The sequence below is a fragment of the Rattus norvegicus genome, chromosome 4 (assembly GCF_036323735.1).
Source record: "Rattus norvegicus strain BN/NHsdMcwi chromosome 4, GRCr8, whole genome shotgun sequence".
NCBI lineage: Eukaryota > Metazoa > Chordata > Mammalia > Rodentia > Muridae > Rattus > Rattus norvegicus.
This window is the reverse complement of record NC_086022.1, coordinates 9,967,138-9,986,690: the sequence shown is the minus strand read 5'-3', so window position 1 is coordinate 9,986,690 and position 19,553 is coordinate 9,967,138. Positions and strand designations below refer to the sequence as shown.

Sequence of the window (19,553 nt, the reverse complement as noted above, 5' to 3'; positions counted from 1 at the left end):
TTTGATGGTCATTGGTAATAAAATAATTAATGAGAATTACAGTTACAGGGCACTTTGCAGAAAGATTGTAATTAGCAAAATGGGGCTCTTGCCTCTCGGTCTATCTTTCCCTCCTCTGGCTGGGGAATGTTCAATCAGTAACTCCCCTCAGGCTGTATTTATGCAGCCTTTGAAAAGGAAGACAGTTTTTTAACTGGGATTGTACTTGAAATGTAAACACATTAACCCCAGGGGAGGGAATCGGACACCTGGGGTGTTGACCCCAGGACCACACTCTGCAATTCCCATCTGTCAACATCGCTGAGAGTGAGGTCTGCAGTTGGCTAACTGTGGGTCCTTTTCCTAAACCTTGCTGGTGACGCTACCCCACGTTCTTATATTTACTTACTATTTGTTTACTTACTTAAAATATTTTATTACTTATGTATTTGTATATATGTGTGCCTGTGTGAGTTTATGTGTAACACTTGTGTATAAGTGCCCATGAAGACCAGAGGGTATTTAGTCCCAAAACTGGAGTTACAGGTAGTTGTGAATGACCTCATGAGGGTGCTTGAAACTTAATCTGGTTTCTTGCAAGAGCAGCAAGAACTATTAGCCACTGAGCCATCTCTCTAACCATTCTTCTTTTATTAGTGAAAATTTTCTTATCTTACTAACTGGTGATAGGAAAGTCTCATATTTTATTTTTATTTGTGTGTGTGTGTGTGTGTGTGTGTGTGTGTGTGTGTGTGTGTGTGTACATGAAAGAGGTTCCAAAAGAGGGTGTCCTATCCTCCAGAGCTGGAGTGACAGGTGGGAGATAATACACAAATGTCACATGGTTCTTATGTGAGAGCCAGGTGAAACCATGCGCTCTCTGTTGGCTGGCATGCATTGTGGAGGATGAGGGATGGAGGTAACTTTGTAGCTTGGGACAAAGCTAAGTAGATGGACAAGCTTGGTAACTAACAGGCTGTGGCTATCTGTGGGGACCTGTGCATGCATTTGGACTGACAGGTACTCAGGCACGGAAGCAAGAACAGGATAGAGGAAGAGGGTGATTTGTGTTTGAAATGGAACTCTCTGGAAACTCTAATGAGGTGGCACCAGGCCCTGTGATTTTTCCTTTTGTGCGCTTATAACAAAACCAATTAACTCTTTACACCGGGTGGAGAGAGGCCAAGCAGGAGGAGGCTTACTTAGTGTAGCAGTTACCTTTGGACATTTACTGGAAAATCAATTTATTTCAGTGATGTCCATTAGTGCTCATTGGATATTAACTTTGTCCTTCTTTGGTTAAATCCTCGTCCGCCTCAGCTTTGGGAGGAGACTCCTGACTCATAAAGTCGAGGCATGCCAGAGAGTGGCAGTAATCTGATCCTCAATGGTTGTCTCCTCAGTTCTTAGCCATGGACCACCCCAAGGCCTCTGCAGTCTGTGACAGAGCATAGCTTCGTTCCCGACATATTCTGCTGAGACTCTCAGCGTTCCATGGGGCCCCTACCTGGTGAGGGCTGGTTGCAGGGCAATGTGTCCAGAGCATAGCTCAGGGGATGAGGCAATATTATCCAAACAGAAGTAGGGCTTCACAGAGCCTGTGGTGGATGGCTCATGCTGGCTGGACTGTGCTGTGAGGTCTCTTGGTCAAACATTATGGATGGTGGTTTGAATGGCAATGCCCCTGTAGCCTCATGTGTTTGCTCCTGCTGGTGGAGCTGTCTGTGGAGATTTGGGAAGTATGGCCTTAATGGAAGAAGTTATGTCTCTGGAGGCTTTGAGTTTTCGGTTTCTTCTCTTCCCTTTGTGTGTTCGTGATTTGAGCTTTCAGGTGCCTTTTCCTGCCACCATATCTATCTCTTGTCACCATGGCTCTATTCCTCGATTACGGACCCTTATCCTGCTGGGACCATTAGCCAAAATAAGCTTTCTCTTCCTTAGGTTGCCCCGGTCAAGGTGTTTATCACAGCAACAGCAAAGTAGCTAACATGCTCTGCATGTTGCTGCTGGGAAGGTTTTTGTGCCTCTGACCAGGAAGGTGTTCAGCACAGGAGACCGCCCTCCACTGCATGGATGGGCCTTGTCTAATCAGCAGCAAGGCCCGTTTCCTGGGAGGAGGGGCTTCGGCCTAAGCCATCGGAGTTCCCAGCCTGTGGTTCTGCCTACACACTTCTGGCTTGCCCATCCTGGAATCCCACGAACCAGCTCCTTAAAAGTCCCCCGGCTTTCTGTTTTTCCATAGATAGACCCTTTGGCTCCATTCTCTGGAGGACTGGCAAAGCAACTCCCCCAGGCCAGGCAGATTCTTGGGGGCCCCTGTCACTCCCTTTCCTTCAGAGCACAGACTCAGCTGCAGAGCGACCTGGAAGAGGCTGTGATTGTTTAGAGCAGACTCTTGAGAGGAAACCTGTTTGCTCTGCCGGTTCTGGGGAGGCTTTTTGTGCATGCTGGTTAATGAAGCAGATTGTTTTTTGCCTCTTAAGTATCCTCTAATTAATTTTGCAATGAGCACTTGCGGCCTTCTGATGCTGAAGAGCTGTGTGGAGCACTTTAGAGCTAATGAGAGATGGATGCAAAGCAGCCAAGCTCTGTGCTGGGGCTTCCTTCTCCTGCTCACTTCACCTCCTGAGCGGAAGCCCTTGCCCCTGCCTTCTTTTGCCTCTCAGCACCGAGCCCTTCCACTCTCTGGCTCTCTTACTGAGAGCTGGCAGGTTACATCCAGGCTCCCTGACTTGTGCTTGGTTACTTTCTATTCTCAGACCTCAGCCTCGCTCTGCATGAACAATAGCTTCCTTATGAGGCTAGTGCATGGCCGTGGCTGTCTGACTCATAGAGGGCGATGGAATGGAACCCCGCTCCATTGTTCACCCACTCACCAAGGGAACCGCAGTCTCACCCAGACCTGCAAAGGGGTGTGACGTTTGTGAGCACTGTGGGTTTGTCCTGAGGGTGGCCACTTGGATTTTGTTTTGATGAGCGCCCACACCCTCCCATATTCTGGAATCGCATGGCTAGAGCTGGGCTTATCTGTCTTTTTCTTTGACTTTTCCAGCTGTTCTAACACCACCTTTGTGAGGTCCTTAAGCTCTCTTTGGAACAGAGTCTGGTGTTTTGTTTTTTTCTTTTTTCTTTTCTTTTCTTTCATGTATGAGTATGGTTGTTTTGCCTGCCTGTGTGTATGTGCACCACATGGATGCAGTGCCCATGGAGACCAGAAGAGGGCGCTGGGTTTCCTGGAACTGGAATTCCAGATGGTTGACGGCTGCTGTGAGAGTGCCTTGCAAGAGCGGCACGCACTCTTAACTCCTGAGCCATCTCTCCTGCCCTGCACTGTGTCTTCTGAGTTGACTCATGAGGAGGTACCTTTTCATTGCAGTCTTTCCAGGATGTTCATCTCCCTTTGTGAAGGGAATGTGCATGCATGTTATAGTGACAGTGGTCCCTGAACAGGTAAAAGAAGTTTTAACTGGGAAGAGAGAGAAGAAAGGAGTCTCACACTGATTTAATCAGTTGCATATTCCGTGTTTGCCACCGTGTGCATGACAGCATGTGGGTGTCTGTGTATGTGCTATGAGCATGACAGCCTGTGGCTATGTACGTGCACGAGAGTGTATGTTCATGACAGCACATGTACATGTGTGTACATGACAATGTGTGCATACCACTTCATTTGCACACACTTGCCTCTGCTCTGAAAGGAAATGCTTAGCTGATACATGTGCTGTGTGTGTTTGGCGGGGTGTTTATGTGTGTATGTGTATGACAGTGCATTCATGACAGTGTGTATGTGCCAGCATGTTTATGTGTGTATGACAGCATGTAAACTTGTATGTGTGGCAGTGCATTCTCGCAGTGTGGACATGCTTAAATGACAGTGTACACATGCTAGCATGTGTGTATGTGCGTGTGTGTGTGTGTGTGTGTGTGTGTGCACACGAGCACAAGTGGCCATGTGGATGCACATCTCTAGGTGGTGCAGGGGTGTGACTGAAACAAGAGCTTCATTAATAAATGAGGAGGGGCTTTAAATTAACAGCAGCTCAAGATTGGAGATTAATTTTTAAAATGTTTCCTAACAAGAAAAATGAAGCGAATAAATTGTGACAATTGGGAAGTAATGAAGACCTTGGAGGGATGGCTCCATGCCAGAGGCGGATAAGGGAATTCTCGATAGCTCTGCACAAATGCAAATTGGCAGGCTGGGAAACATGCATCTTCGAGCATTAAGGAATTGGCGTGCTCTCCTTTTGAACCCAAGCAGTCATCTCTGAAATGTCTTCGAGGACGTGCCAAGAGAGGCAATGGAGCTGACGAGCACGTTTGTGCCAGGCCCCCATCCAGACCTTGCGACCCCATCCACACTTAGCCTCATCCTCTGCCCTGAATGGGTGGCAAGGTCTGTGTCTACCTGTTGCCTCTGGGACACAGCAACCTGTGGATAGTGACTGGGACCACCACGGGAGCACTAGAGTGGGGCCCTGGCAATGCGGGAGGGAGGGAGGGAGGGATGAAGGGAGGGAGGGAGGGAGGGAGGGAGGGAGGGAGGGAGGGAGGGAGGGACGTAGGTGCCTGGAGAGGGTGTTTTCCTTCCTGTAGTTGGGAAGGGTAGGGGTTTAAGATGAGTTGAATGCTACACACCAGGAAGGTTGGGACTGCACTGCTGGCTCTGGGAGTGTTTGCATCTGAGGCAAAGATCCATGGGCATGTTTCCCTTCTGACTGTTGATTCCAGCAAGCCACTTGAACACGGTTTCCCAAGTGCCCAGATTCCGTAGGAACAGGCTCAGGTCCTGGTTCAGTATAAGGGCCTGCAGTGCTAACAGTAACATTCACCCTGCAGTGCCTTCTCCCTCTCCCTCAGTCCTGGTTTATCACTCCAGGTTTTATTGCCTGTCTCTCTGAATACAATGATATCCAGTGGTTGCTTTTGTCTTCTATCTTAGTTTGGGAAACCTAATGACAGTTGCAATTGTCACAGGTAGCTTCAGTTACGGCACAATCAGGAATCCTCTCAACAGGAACTCCACAGCTGAGGAAATTTGTAGAAAACTCAGCCATTTAGATAGGGGAACTACGCAGTTTGTAGGGACAAACGCCTGTGCTCAGGCACAGGGTTAGGAGCTCAATGAGTGCATGCTGGATGCAGAGACTCGAACAGGTCAGAGAAACATAATTTTATTTTGTGACCTGACTCCTCCAGTCTCAGATTTTCTTCCTGGGAGTGCATAAGTACGACGCTCCAGGAGCAGGGTGCTCCAGGCTGAGTGGCTGGTGAGTGCCTCCCATCTTGTTAATCACACCCCAGCTGGAGGCCAGCACCAGCTCCTTTGTGTGCCTGTTTAAGGTGTGCTGAGCTGGTGGGCTCGAGCCACAACAAAGCAATCATTGCTGTAGTTACTGCTTAGGGTTGAACTTCTGGTTGTCCTGGACACGTGTTTATAGTAAAATTAAGGCACGTTGCCTGTCTGAGGTACAAATAGCAAAACGGAACTTTCATTTTCCCTCCGGGAGGTTCTTAGTCCTGATGTACAGGGAAGTCTAGGAACTTGAGCTATGGGGATATAGGATCCCCACCTTTAGGTAACTCAGTAGAAACATCTAGAATGCGGGGAGAGAAGAACTCTAAGGATAAGACCTATCCACTAGACTAAAAATGATTGACCTATTTATTACTCACTCATTTATGGAACATGTTCTCAGATAACTCAGGCTGGCCTAAAACTCAGAAGGCAGCCAAGGGTGGCTTTGAACTCTTGGTAGTCCTGCCCTCACCTCCCATCCGCTGGGATGATACGTGTGCTCTCAGTTGCATAGTCATAATTGTAATGATGAGAACCTCTGAGATCTCTCAGTAATTTTCAGATGCACCGTAGTTACTGTTTACAGCATCATCATGTCCAGATCTCCTGAGCTTCTCCCTCCTGCATGAATTTTGTGTCCTTTGACCAATGTGAAGGTCGGTCAGTATAAATGCCAGCTTGCTAGGACCTAGAATCGCTTAGGAGACAGACCTCTAGGCGGATACATGAAGATGTTTCTAGATTGGATTAGCTGAATGGGAAGACCCACCCACTCTGTGCTTAGCTTCCCTAGAGTAAGAAGGAATGACAACTGTGACTGACAGTGTGTGAGATACTGCAGCGGGTACACAGGAAGTGTGTTGGAGCCACGATGGTGCTGGAAGTTCTCACATACCCAGGACCACATTTCACAGTAGTTTTTTCTCAAGGAGAGTAGCTCAAATTTCAGGTCCCTGTCATGCCTTTTATTCAGCTCAGGACCCAGGCCATGGGGGCAGAGCCACTCACAGAGTGTGCTTAATAAACAATGTTGACATATTCATGTCTGACAACCTAAGGATTATTAGCATTTTGATTTTTTATTATAACAAAGAAATTGTGGTTTCTGTCTCTATTGGGCTGATAGATCACCAATAGTTTATGGTTTTGTGGGTTGCGGAGATGGCTCAGGGGTTAAGAACACTGTGTGATTTTCCAGAAGACATGGGTTTGATTCTCAGCACCCACAGGGCCACTCATAAGAATCTGTACTACAGTGTCAGGGGATCTGATGCCCTCTTCTGTCCCCTGATGGTGCACAGACACATATGCAGACATAAAAACTTTAACCAATCTCTGCTTGCAAATGGAAAAGCCAGAGAGGGAGAGGAAGAGGGGAAGGAGGAGAGAGGGAAGGAAGGAGGGAGGGAGGAAGAAAGAGAGAGAGAGAGAGAGAGAGAGAGAGAGAGAGAGAGAGTTGTTTGGAGGTAGAGTCTTTCTATATAGTTCAGGCTAGTCTAGAATTCCCAATCTCCCTGCCTCAGGCCGGAGTGCTGCTATTTCAGGCATGCCCCAGAACACTGGTTTCTAGAGGAGCCAAGAAGGTAGACGGGGCATAGATGGGGGCCAACCCTTGAGAGTCTGGGAGCCAACCGAAGGCCTTTGCTTTGTTCATGTTCTTCCCTTTGTTCTCCAGAAGCACCCTCTCTTCAGAGTGTGTAGGCGGGATGTGGGTAACCTGGAGACAGGACATTGCTCTACGCTCCCCCCACCCCACCCCCCATGCACGCACAAGGAAACCATTCATGAAGGCTGGATTCCAGAGGAAACTAGTTACCCACAGTTCCAAACAGGGCTCAGGACACTTAATGAGTGTGTTCTTCGTATATACAGAAACCACGGCTGGTTGTGATAATACAGCTGCGTCTTTCTCACATGTTAGACGAACTCTAAAGACTAACTCAGGGGCACCTGTTGCTGCCTCTTTGTGTCTGTGGGCACCCCCTGGTATGTCTGTCTGGGCACCTCTTACCTTCTGGAGCCTACAACAACTTTGCCCCTCGTGTGCAGAGTCCCAAGTAGAAGACTGCCTTAGCATGGACCTTTGTCAGACCAAATACAGGACACTCAGTGAAATGAGATTTGGGGTAGATAAACTGTTTTAGTATAATTGTATCTCCCATGGCGTTTATGGCACAATCTAAGTTTTACCCAGGGTATACTGATGATAATAAAAAGTGTTCAAGATTTATCTGAAATCCAAATTTACCCAGTCTCTCTCTCTCTCTCTCTCTCTCTCTCTCTCTCTCTCTCTCTCTCTCACACACACACACACACACACACACACACACACACACACACACACACACACACACCATGTAAACTACTGATTAGAAATGTTAATCTGTATTTATGGTTTAACTTAGAAGCCGAAAGGACTGTGAATTGGGCTATGAGGATTCTGGGTGGGGAAGGTGGACAGGAGGGAGTCAGGGTGCTGAGCTGACCCTCGGCTGGTGCCTGCTCACAATGTCTTCTCTGCTTAGTAGGGTGGGAAAGTCACAGGTCAGGGGTGGCCAGGAGCATCTCTCAGGCCCTTTCTGACTCAAGTTGAAAAGTTCCCAGGCTGACAACCCCAGAGGTGGACACCAGAGGGCGCCTGGCACCACAGCCTGCCCAGGCTGGCTGCATCCTTGGTGAGTGATCTGAAAGTGCTGAATCCACCTCCCAGAAGTCAATTTTGAGCTGAAATCTTAAGGGGGGAAAACACTTACACAGCCCCATGATGGTTATTTTAGAATCTCATGTATGGAACAGTAATGAATGAAGGAGTGTCGGGCTACAGAAATTATTCTGCGATTACCTTTGTAAACTAGCATTCCCAGAAAAAAGCCTTCCCTACCTCCCACCCCGGTCCCTGGAAGATTCTACAAGTCTGCTTGACGGAGTAGAACTTTGTGACCGTGGAGTTGGAATGTTGCACATCCAGCGCTAGGTTATCTTGGGCTACCTTTAGTTTCTTTCCTGGCCAGTGGCTGAGTTACGTCCCTTCAAGTATCAGGTGTATTCTTAGCAGGCTGCTAGCTCCAACAACTGAAAAGCTAAGACAGTCATCTGATGAGGTCAGAAACCTACAGCGGAATACCCTCCCCCTTGCCGTAATCACCACCTGACGGCCCTACCAAATCCACGTGGCAAATGACTAGAGCCATGGCTTTCTTCTCGTACGGTTACTATCAAGAATCATGAGACGGTTTCCCTGCTGGACCATGCTTTCACATGACCTGAACCTGTGTCGCTCATATTCGGCTCAGGATAAACTACCTCTTTGTTGCCTTCCAGGTAAGATCTGTGGTTTTCATCAACTTCAGAGAGTTTATGCCCATAAAACCCCTAGTTCTGTAGAACCAGGGGCTCAGAGCACCCTGGGCACAGTGGCACCATTCCCATCTGAGGGTGACCCTTGCTAGCCAAGGGGAGAATACAAATCACTGTGTCAGCCTCTCAACTCTGCTGCGGGGACCAGGGGCCTGGGCCAGCACAGTCCGTGCAGCATCTGACCTATAGGGCAGTTCTTCCCAGCACATCGGCAGGTGGGCAAATCACTCTTGGCCCTGTCTTTGGGGTCCTGTGGCTTCACCCAACCTCCTGTGGATCTCATTGTGGTCAGCGTTTGGGAAGACACAAACTGCTGAAAGTCCAGAGCCATGGCTGTATCCCCACCACACTTCTCAGTCCCTGCCCCAGCACGCATGCCAACAATCAGAGGGCCGAGGTGTTAGGTGGCAGTTTCCTCTGAGATGAAAACGTCCCATTCTGCTGGATCCCCCTAACATTTAGCTCCCAGGGTCAGCTGCCCCAGCTGAAGCAGGGTGTATCCACCCTGGAGACTGCCCTTAGCTAGCAAGGCTTCCGGATCAGTCACTCTGAGGCAGGAAAACCTAGGGATAGCTTAGAACCTAGGACCCTACTTGGCATGGATGGTTCCGATTAACGTACTTAACAATCTGAGGCCCAGCAATCCACTCTCTGCAAGCAAAGGTAGTTGAGTCACTCTGACATACAGCTTCCTAGCAACTCTTAGCAACTGCCGCATGTGTGCTTGTGTGCACACACGAATCTGGATACATCCTGAAATTAGGAATAATGAATCAGTCAAACCTAGACTGGTTTTGGGTGCATCATCATCAGTAAGGTAAACTGTGTCCTCAAAATCAATGTTTAGGGGAAAATGCTTATTTCTTACCTTATGCTTATAATTGGACATGCATATGGTTAAAGTCAGATGCATCATGGGGAAGGGTGTGTGCAGTGAACAGAGTTTTTCAAACCAAGCCTGTCAATGTCGGACCCTCCTGGGGCCCCTGCAGTGTTTGACCCCTGCTGAGCCCTACTGATGCATGTAGAAGCCTTTTGTTCCTAACAAAGGAACGCCAAGGCCCGGTAGCAACACACCTGGGTGGTACACCCAGGTGATGGTTCATCCATCTTTGTTCCTGAGGGCTTAGGCTGGTCTTCCTGGATTTCTCCCCTGTAAACTTAGGGCACATATTTGGTCTTTTGCTCTTGAGGCCTTAAGCCGGTTTTCCCACTGTGCTTCCTGGAATTTTCCACCTGGTGAACTTGGGGTAGATATTCAGCAAGTAAAGCTAAATATTTAGCATTCTCTTAACACAAATGACCCGAGTATGTGTATTTTTTTTTGTTTTTTTGTTTTTTTGTTTTTTAACTCCACAGGCATATGCCCTGCTCTTGGTACCGAGTCGGTGCAGGCACTGACATGTCAAAGCAGAAGGTCACTCGAATTCTGCTCTCAAAATCTCACTCCTCCTAGCCCTTCAAACAGACGTTCCAGGCTGTGACTAAGGCTTCTGGAGCACCCCAGCTCAGGGAACCTGATGCTCTCTCAGCGCATCCAGCCTGTACTTTGATTTTGCTTCTGAACAACCCCCCCCCCCCACTTCTCTGTTATTTGCATGTGCTTCTTTAGTTCTTTGAATAAGACAAGGGCCTTACCCACAGAAACACCACAGCCATGGCCTCACCACAGCCTCACCACAGCCTCACCACAGCCACAGCCACAGTCACAGTCACAGCCTCACCACAACCTCACCACAGCCACAGCCTCACCACAGCCTCACCACAGCCACACCATAGCCACAGCCACAACCACAGTCACAGTCACAGCCTCACCACAACCTCACCACAGCCACAGCCTCACCACAGCCTCACCACAGCCTCACCACAGCCACACCATAGCCACAGCCACAACCACAGTCACAGTCACAGCCTCACCACAACCTCACCACAGCCACAGCCTCACCACAGCCTCACCACAACCTCACCACAGTCACACCACAGCCACAGCCTCACCACAGCCACAGCCAGTCACAGCCACAGCCTCACCACAGCCTCACCACAGCCTCACCACAGCCACAGCTACAGTCACAGTCACAGCCTCACCACAACCTCATCACAGTCACACCACAGCCACAGCCTCACCACAACCTCACAACAGCCACAGCCAGTCACAGCCACAGCCTCACCACAGCCTCACCACAGCCACAGTCACAGTCACAGTCACAGTCACAGCCACAGCCACACCACAGCCTCACCACAGCCACAGTCACAGCTTCACCACAGCCACAGTCACAGTCACAGTCACAGCCACAGTCACAGTCACAGTCACAGCCACAGCCACAGTCACAGCCACAGCCTCACCACAGCCACAGCCTCACCACAGCCACAGTCACAGTCACAGCCACAGCCACAGCCACAGCCACAGCCACAGCCACAACCACAGCCTCACCACAGTCACAGCCACAGCCACACCACAGCCACAGTCACAGCCACAGCCACAACCACAGTCACACCACAGCCACACCACAGCCTCACCACAGCCACAGCCACAGTCACAGTCACAGCCTCACCACAACCTCACCACAGTCACACCACAGCCACAGCCTCACCACAACCTCACCACAGCCACAGCCACAGTCACAGCCACAGCCTCACCACAGCCACAGCCACACCACAGCCTCACCACAGCCTCACCACAGCCACAGCCTCACCACAGCCTCACCACAGCCACAGTCACAGTCAGAGTCACAGTCACACCACAGCCACACCACAGTCATAGCCTCACCATAGTCACAGTCACAGTCACAGCGTCACCACAGCCACAGTCACAGTCACAGTCACAGTCACAGCCACAGCCACAGTCACAGCCACAGCCTCACCACAGCCACAACCTCACCACAGCCACAGTCACAGTCACAGTCACAGTCACAGCCACAGCCACAGCCACAGCCACAACCACAGCCTCACCACAGTCATAGCCACAGCCACACCACAGCCACAGTCACAGCCACAGCCACAACCACAGTCACACCACAGCCACACCACAGCCTCACCACAGCCACAGCCACAGTCACAGTCACAGCCTCACCACAACCTCACCACAGCCACAACCTCACCACAACCTCACCACAGCCACAGTCACAGTCACAGTCACAGTCACACCACAGCCACACCACAGTCATAGCCTCACCACAGTCACAGTCACAGCTTCACCACAGTCACAGTCACAGTCACACCATAGCCACAGCCACAGCTACAGCCACAGTCACAGCCACAGTCACAGCCACAGTCACAGCCTCACCACAGTCACACCACAGCCACAGCCACACCACAGCCACAGTCACAGTCACAGTCACACCACAGTCACAGCCACAGCCACAGTCACAGTCACACCACAGCCACAGTCACAGTCACAGCCTCACCACAGTCACAGTCACACCATAGCCACAGCCACAGCTATAGCCACAGCCATACCACAGTCACACCACAGCCATAGCCTCACCACAGCCACAGCCACAGCCTCACCACAACCTCACCACAGCCACAGCCACACCATAGCCACAGCCTCACCACAGCTACAGCCACAGCCACAGCCACAGCCACAGTCACAGTCACAGTCACACCACAGCCACACCACAGTCACAGCCTCACCACAGCCACAGCCTCACCACAGCCACAGCCTCACCACAGCCTCACCACAGCCAGTCACAGTCACAGTCACAGTCACAGTCACAGTCATAGCCACAGCCTCACCACAGCCACAGTCACAGTCACAGTCACAGTCATAGCCACAGCCACAACCACAGCCTCACTATAGCCACAGCCATACCTCAGTCACAGGCAAGGACACAGCCACAGCCACACCACAGCTTCATCACAGCCACAGCCACAGCCACACCACAACCTCACCACAGCCTCACCACAGCCTCACCACAGCCACAGCCACACCACAGCCACAGCCACACCACAGTCACACCACAGCCACAGCCACACCACAGTCACACCACAGCCTCACCACAGCCTCACCACAGTCACACCACAGCCACAGCCACAGTCACAGCCTCACCACAGTCACACCACAGCCACAGCCACACCACAGTCACAGTCACACCACAGCCACACCACAGTCACAGCCTCACCACAGTCACAGTCACACCATAGCCACAGCCACAGCTATAGCCACAGCCACACCACAGCCACAGCCTCACCACAGCCACAGCCACAGCCTCACCACAGCCACAGCCACAGCCTCACCACAGCCACAGCCACAGCCACACCACAGTCACACCACAGCCACAGCCACACCACAGTCACACCACAGCCACAGCCACACCCACACCACAGCCACACCACAGTCACACCATAGCCACAGCCACAGCCTCACCACAGCCATAGCCACACCACAGCTATGGACACAGCTTGGTTTGCTCTGCAATTCTGACATTGCCTCTACATCGAGTGTTTACTCCTGGTTTCTAGACACTTTGAGCCACAGTGCTGGACGGCATCACAGTGCTGCCCACCGGCACCCGGCTGGTCCTTGTGCCAACTTCCACCTTTCCTGAGGGGCTCATTCAGCATCTTGCTAGGCACAGTGGGAACACTGGACCTGCTCTGCAGGATTTTGTGCTGTTTAGGGAGCTGGCATACACAGAGGCTGCTGGAGGAGCTAGACTGCTCCCCTCTTTTGCTGTGTGCCTGCTTCGTTCCTGGAGAGGACAGGGCAAGAGTCTGGTGGCAGACAAGAGACTCCACGGTATAGGCAGATTTCTTTCTGCCATATGGAGTACAAGTGTGGCTTCCTAGTATAGAATAAGGGTGTCTTGTCTGTTCTTCCTGTCACCTATCAGGACCCCTCTCCCATTGTGACTCCTCCAGCCTGCCCCCTCCTCCCTTCACACCACTTCCCATCACGCCCCTTCCATCCATCAAGCATGCCCCCTCCTCCCATTGTGCTCCCATGGTGTCCTGTCCTCCTATCACGCCTCTCCTCCCATCATGCCCCACATCAAGCCCCTCCGTCCCCTCCCATCATCTCCCATCATGCCTCACATCAAGCCCCTCCTCCCATCATGCCCCACATCAAGCCCCTCCTCCCATCATGCCCCACATCAAGCCCCTCCTCCCATCATGCCCCCTCCCATTATCTCCCATCATGCCTCACATCAAGCCCCTCCTCCCATCATGCCCCACATCATGTCTCCTCCTTCAGCTGTACGTTCTCCTCCTACCTTGTCCCCAATCTGTGGTGGTTCCTGAGATAGAGCTGCTCGAAGCCAAGTGTCCCTTCAGATGGGAAAACATATAGTTCACCTGATCCTTGCCTTATGAGATGGGTTAAATCTAAATTCCAAGAGTGAGGTCTCGAGGCTGGCTACCGTCATAGCTTTAGTGTCAACTTGGTACATACTATCTGGGAAGAGGCCTCAATCTCTTGCCGCTGTCAGTTGGGCCTATGGCAGACCTACGAAGCTTTCTCCTAGCTGCTAACTGATGTAGGAAGTCCCACCCCAGGCGTGGGTGCACCTCCTGGCAGCACCCCAGATGAAAAGAGCAAGGCAAGGGACCCTGACTTTGGATGGCTTTCCCTCCTTGCTAGAGAGTTGATTTGCCTAGTTGCTGATTCCATGACTGACACATTCCACCATTGACTAAGGATCAGTTGCTTCCCAGGAACTTTCCAGGCTTTTAGTGCCATATTGGGACTACTGAGGTATCCAGCCTTAATGACCCCAGCATTGCTGGGCTGTCAACCTCCCGGGTGAGAGACAGCTGCCTTGGGATGACTCCAATTGCAAAGGCCTCATTGTCAGGGACCAGCCATTCCCAGGATCCTAGCCTCTCAGGTGCGATTCAGCTGGCGTTGATATTTTAAGGTAAGTTGGTTTAATACATTATATATATTCATCCTGCTGGCTCTGTTCCTCTAGGGAACCCTAATTCAGCCCAGCAGGTATTTGGTGAGGGTCTGGTGACATCAGTGTAAAACAGGAGAATGTGTGGTTTTAGGAAGGCATTTGGAGTTTGGAAAACATTTGGCAGGCTTTTTGTATTTTGTTCTTTTGAGACAAGGGTTCTCTGTGTAGCCCTGGCACATTTGGCAGCTTTATTTGGAATCAACTCACCTGCCCAGACATTTCACTTTAAAGCCACAGACAATACTTAGGTTTCAAGTTGCTTTCTCAATGACTTATTTAGGACTGGGTTCATAGGAAGTGGTGGGCCCAAGTCACACATGAACAAACCCAGCTGTTTCCCAGCTCTCCCCTGTGCTGCACGCCACTGCTCCCTGTTCTGCTGTCTGGGCTCTGATGCTCTGGCTGCCCTGGCCTTGAGTGCCCTGTGATCTCCAGTGTTCTGTTTTTGGTGTCCAGGATTGTAGTTCTCAAATGCATCATCAGAAATGCTCACAAGACCTGAGTTGCTACCCAGATCTTGGCTAGAAAGTGTGAGGCTGCCACAGCTCCCTTGAAGAGTTACATGCTTCTAGAGGTTGGTTGTTGTCAGAAAGCTCTGGAAAGCTTCCAAGAACAAACAGTCTCCCAGCCCAAGGGGCCTCCATGTGAAATGTTTGCTGTACTCACTGGGTTAAAAGCTCTGTTTCCCTGGGCATCATCTCCCTGAGCCTGCTCAGAAGGCAGCCTCTGAGACTACTCAACTCCACCTGACACAGTGGGTTTCCTTTCCAGGCTTCTTTCTGTGATTTGTTCATTGATTTGTGCTAGGATTAAACCCGGGGCCTCTCTGCTACTAAGCTGCAGCCCCAGTCTTTTTGATAAGGTGTCATTAAGTTGTCCAAGCTGGCTTTGAACTTGCTCTATAGCCCAGGCAGGCCTGGAACTTGTGATCTTCCTGCTTCAGCTTTCTGAGTAGCTGGCATGACAGGGTTGCACCACGAGTCTCAGTTTGCTACCCATTTGTGTTTCTAAAGATGGCTACCAAGTTCCCCAGGTCTTGGCTACTCTATTCACTTCTGCTATTAGGTACAATAGAAAGATGGCAAAAGGGAAGGGATGTTCTGTGGTCCTAAAAGTGGGGTGACAGGTGTGCAAGAAATGCTGGGGCTCATTGTGGCTATGGGTCTGGACCCACAGAGTGTGAAGGTTCTGGTAGCTGTAGGACATGGGGGCAGTGGAGGGACAGTGGAGGGGTAGAAGGTAGTGAGTGCAGTAACATGCTCAGCTTTGGGGGAGCGAGATGGACTGTGTGGGTATCGTGAAGGGGCTGGGAGGATGTGATGGCGCTCATGGTGTGCATGGTGTGGGAAGAAGATCTGCTGGTTGATCCTTAAGGAATCTGTAGATTCAACTTGCTGTGTGGCTTGCTGGCTCCTTAGAACAGACTGTTGGGATATGGTTTAGGTACTGGTATGTCTTAGGTGACGATGTCTGACTGAGAGATATATACTGCTGCTCCTAAAGCAAGTCCACACATGAGGGCAATTTGGGTTGCATGAGAGACTGTGCCAACAGAAAGGGCATGGCAAGTGTCAAAGGTCCAGGCTGAGCTGGGTCATCAGGCCTTCCATATGGGTCACGGCTGGCTGTGCCTCTGAGCTTGGCCTGTTCACTGCACTGCCTCCCTCCTCTGCTTTTCCTCATGGCTGCTCTGTACCTGTCCTTCTCTCATTAGAGGGTAGTTAGCCAACCAGACAGCTGACAGACAGCCCCTGACCCCCTGAGGCTATTGTTGTAACTGGAAGAACAGGTGTCTTTTCTAGGTCAGCCCTGCCTCAGAGCTTTGGTTATTCCTCACATCCAGTGCTATGTGTGTCAACAACTAAATGCTCTTTTGATAGGTGCATTGCCCACATAGTGGCAGCCAGCATGAGAACCACAGGACAGCTCTTTCCCGTAGGCCAACAGCAGGACTCACTGGCCAAGTAGGAAGTTCTGCTTTCACATGAGAGATGTGTTCCTGGACAGCCATGTGTCAGGTTTTCCCATGAAAAGTAATTCAGACAAGGCCTGATTAGATACATCTCTCAGCTATCACATGCAGCCTTAATGTTCATTAAAACAACAATGAAAATAAATAACCCACTGTGTGAGGGATGAGTGAGTGTTCTGCAGAGAGTCTGAGATGGACTCCCAACTTCACCTCCTCTGTGCATTACTGTCCCCCGCTTTGCAGATAGGCACAGAATGTCAGAATGCCGTGGAGTGAAGTGAGTTCACATGTTAACAGAATGCAGCTCATTACAAATACTTAGTGACAAGTTATACTGAGCTGAGGAAATGTATGTGTAGCCTCCCACAGGAGGATAGATCTTTAAAAGCTGTGCTGAAGATGGTGAGGATTCACGGTGATGAAAGGAAAAGTGCACAGGGAAAAAGAGGAATAGAAGCAGAGGAGAGGGTGGCATCACCAAGGTGTAGGGATGGCACTATATGACACCATCAGGACATCGTGATGACATCATCAGAACATGATGACCCCATCGGGACATCATAATGTCTCTGTAATGACATCATCAAGCCACAACAACGGCTACAAGATGATCCCACTGGGACACCATGATGATCCCATGACAACATCACTCAGCAGTGGTGCTGGGGAAGGAGATGCTACTCTTTAAACTGTAAGTCAATATTCGCAGAACAAAGGCTGGCCAGGCCTCTCTGATCAGGAAGCTGTTGTGTAGTCTCAGGTGAGCAGTGCTTTCTTGCCCTTGCTTTCTCCTCCTTGCTCCCATCTCTGCATCATCAAACTGGATGCGGAAGATCCCGTCTTAGGAGGCACCTTGGTGCCGCATGACAAGAAGCCAGTAACACTGTGTAGGGCAGGCCAGGCCACAAAGCCTAGAGACCAAAGGAGTGGGAGAGAGTGCTTCACTGCTGGGCGAGGCCAGTGGAAGAGTTTCTGTGTGACTGAGCATCTAGACTATCATAAGGTGTTGTGGTCAGGCACATGGTCAGGTTTCAGGGTATTCCAAAGGTTAAATGAAGACTGACTGCTAAAAGGAGGTCCTAAGCCTTCAGGGCAAGATGTGTGTGCTGGTCTAACATGGGAGGCACAGGCTATCCTGGCTTGGAGTTTCACATGGTCTTCTGAAATAAACACTGAAACCTCACTTGTTCTGTTGACAGCAAGACAATCTAGACAATCTAAAATGTTTTATAAGCTAGAATCTATTCAGTTTTTATAAGGGTAACTGTATTCACAGAAGATTGCTATGTCAGAATTACCGAGTTAATTATGACAAGGTTAGCCAATAAATTCAATTTTCTAGGGCAAAAATTGTTCAGTAGTTTTAGAAAGCAGGGTGACCTTCTACAACAAATACTCTGCCACATGCTGTTCCTATAGCAAACATCCGAGGGACTTCCCAGTTAATGCAGATTTAAGGTTATGGGTCAGTAATGGGGAGAAATTCTTTGAGGATGTAGGCTGCATGCCAGAGTATACAGCCATGTTTAGCAGACTCGAAGCCTGCCAAGCTTCCTCTCAGAGCAAAGTGCATCCTGTGTAGCAGACGGTGTATTGTGTTTTGCTGAAGTGGATATTGCTCTAGCATAGAGAGCCGTGCAAAGGGCACAGGGACATGTCCTCAGAACCAGGAATACATGCTACTTCCACAGTGATTTTTCCTACAGCACGAAACACAGAAAAAAGAAGTGCAAATAAAATTCCAGGTAAAGATGGGGAAGGGACTGCCGCTGGTAAGACAGAGCAGCCCCACAGACAGCAAGTGGGTGAAAAGCCAATGCAAGTTATGGCTGCTCCTGGGAAGGCTATAGGGTGGATGTCTCAAGCAGGACAGAATGGGGAATGTCAGGGCATGGCTGAGAGTAGCAATAGCAAGAACTAGAAGAGACTGTTCTAGAGCTTTTGCAGACACTCAGAACAACAGGAAAACATCATGAACAACACAGTCCAAAGATACCATAACCTAGGATCCCCTCAGCAACACAAACTCAGCAAGAACATGCACACTTCACAAAGAACAAACATACTGAACATCCCTTTAGCTATTACAATTGTTGAATTTGTAATAATTGAACAATCCCCCTCCCCAAAAAACCAAAAACTGTCTTCATATAGCAGAAGATGTACTTCAAGAGTGGAGATGTGCTCTTTCTTATTCAAATATAAGCTATGGGTAGTTGAGGGGCCAAAGTGAAAATGTGGAGTCCTCCTGCAGTCAGCACCATCATCTTGTGCATAAGTTATGGCCTCCTGAATGGCAAGTGTGGGCAGATAGGAGTCAGATTAGGCTCCTGTAGTGTATTTGCCTCCTGACCCCGCAGCAGTTGTCTCTAATCTGCTCACTCTGCGTCATCTGCTTGTTCCTTCTGAAAACCTGAATGTTACAGTGTATCATGAGACAATTTATAAAGTCAGATCTATACTGTGTCTTTAGGAATGCATCGAGTGAGTCTGTAGTTTATAAATAACACACACTTTCCAAACAGGATGTGCCATCAATACTCGCTCTTTGCCATTCAATCAATGCTTCGGTTAAGCACAGATTTGTAGACCTCTTGCAGTTATTCCTCAGACTCCCAGCAGGGATCCAAAGCCCTTGCAGTAAGACACTGTGATCTAGATTGTTACAGATTGAGAGCATCAGTTGTCCTTGACAATGTCTATAACTTGTGGTCTCCAATGTGGCTGGCCAATAGCATCCCTACACCTTTGAAAGGCTGATTGACAGACTCACCCTATGTACTTGGAGGTTCTCTGAGGAACCTCTAGTGACTGTCATCCCTCAGAGCCGTGGTTTGGTGCACAGAAATTGGGTTCTTAAAATAAAGTTCAACAGTGGGAACAAGTGACTTATTTTGGGTAAAATTAATGAATGTTAGATACCAGCCTGGCTCAGGGAGGACTTTCCCAGTCCCAGAGGATTCTGGGTAGGGGCCTGAGAGCAGAAGTGATGTCATACAGGAGGAGTCGGGTGAAAGTTTCAAGTCACTCTCCATGTACTCCTCCC

At 49.8% G+C, this 19,553-nt stretch overlaps 1 long non-coding RNA gene across 8 annotated transcripts in view; it reads left to right on the top strand.

Moving 5' to 3' along the window:
- The first annotated feature begins 13,750 nt into the window (after positions 1 to 13,750).
- LOC102548175 (uncharacterized) overlaps positions 13,751 to 19,553 on the top strand; it is a 32,907-nt gene continuing 27,104 nt past the window's right edge. For 7 of the 8 annotated variants that reach the window (XR_591961.4, XR_010066056.1, XR_010066057.1 and 4 more), the window contains exon 1: positions 13,757 to 14,493. This is a non-coding gene — a long non-coding RNA (uncharacterized LOC102548175). Of the gene's footprint in view, positions 14,494 to 19,553 lie in introns of all 8 variants that reach the window. The other variant, XR_005503395.2, reaches the window with a different exon arrangement.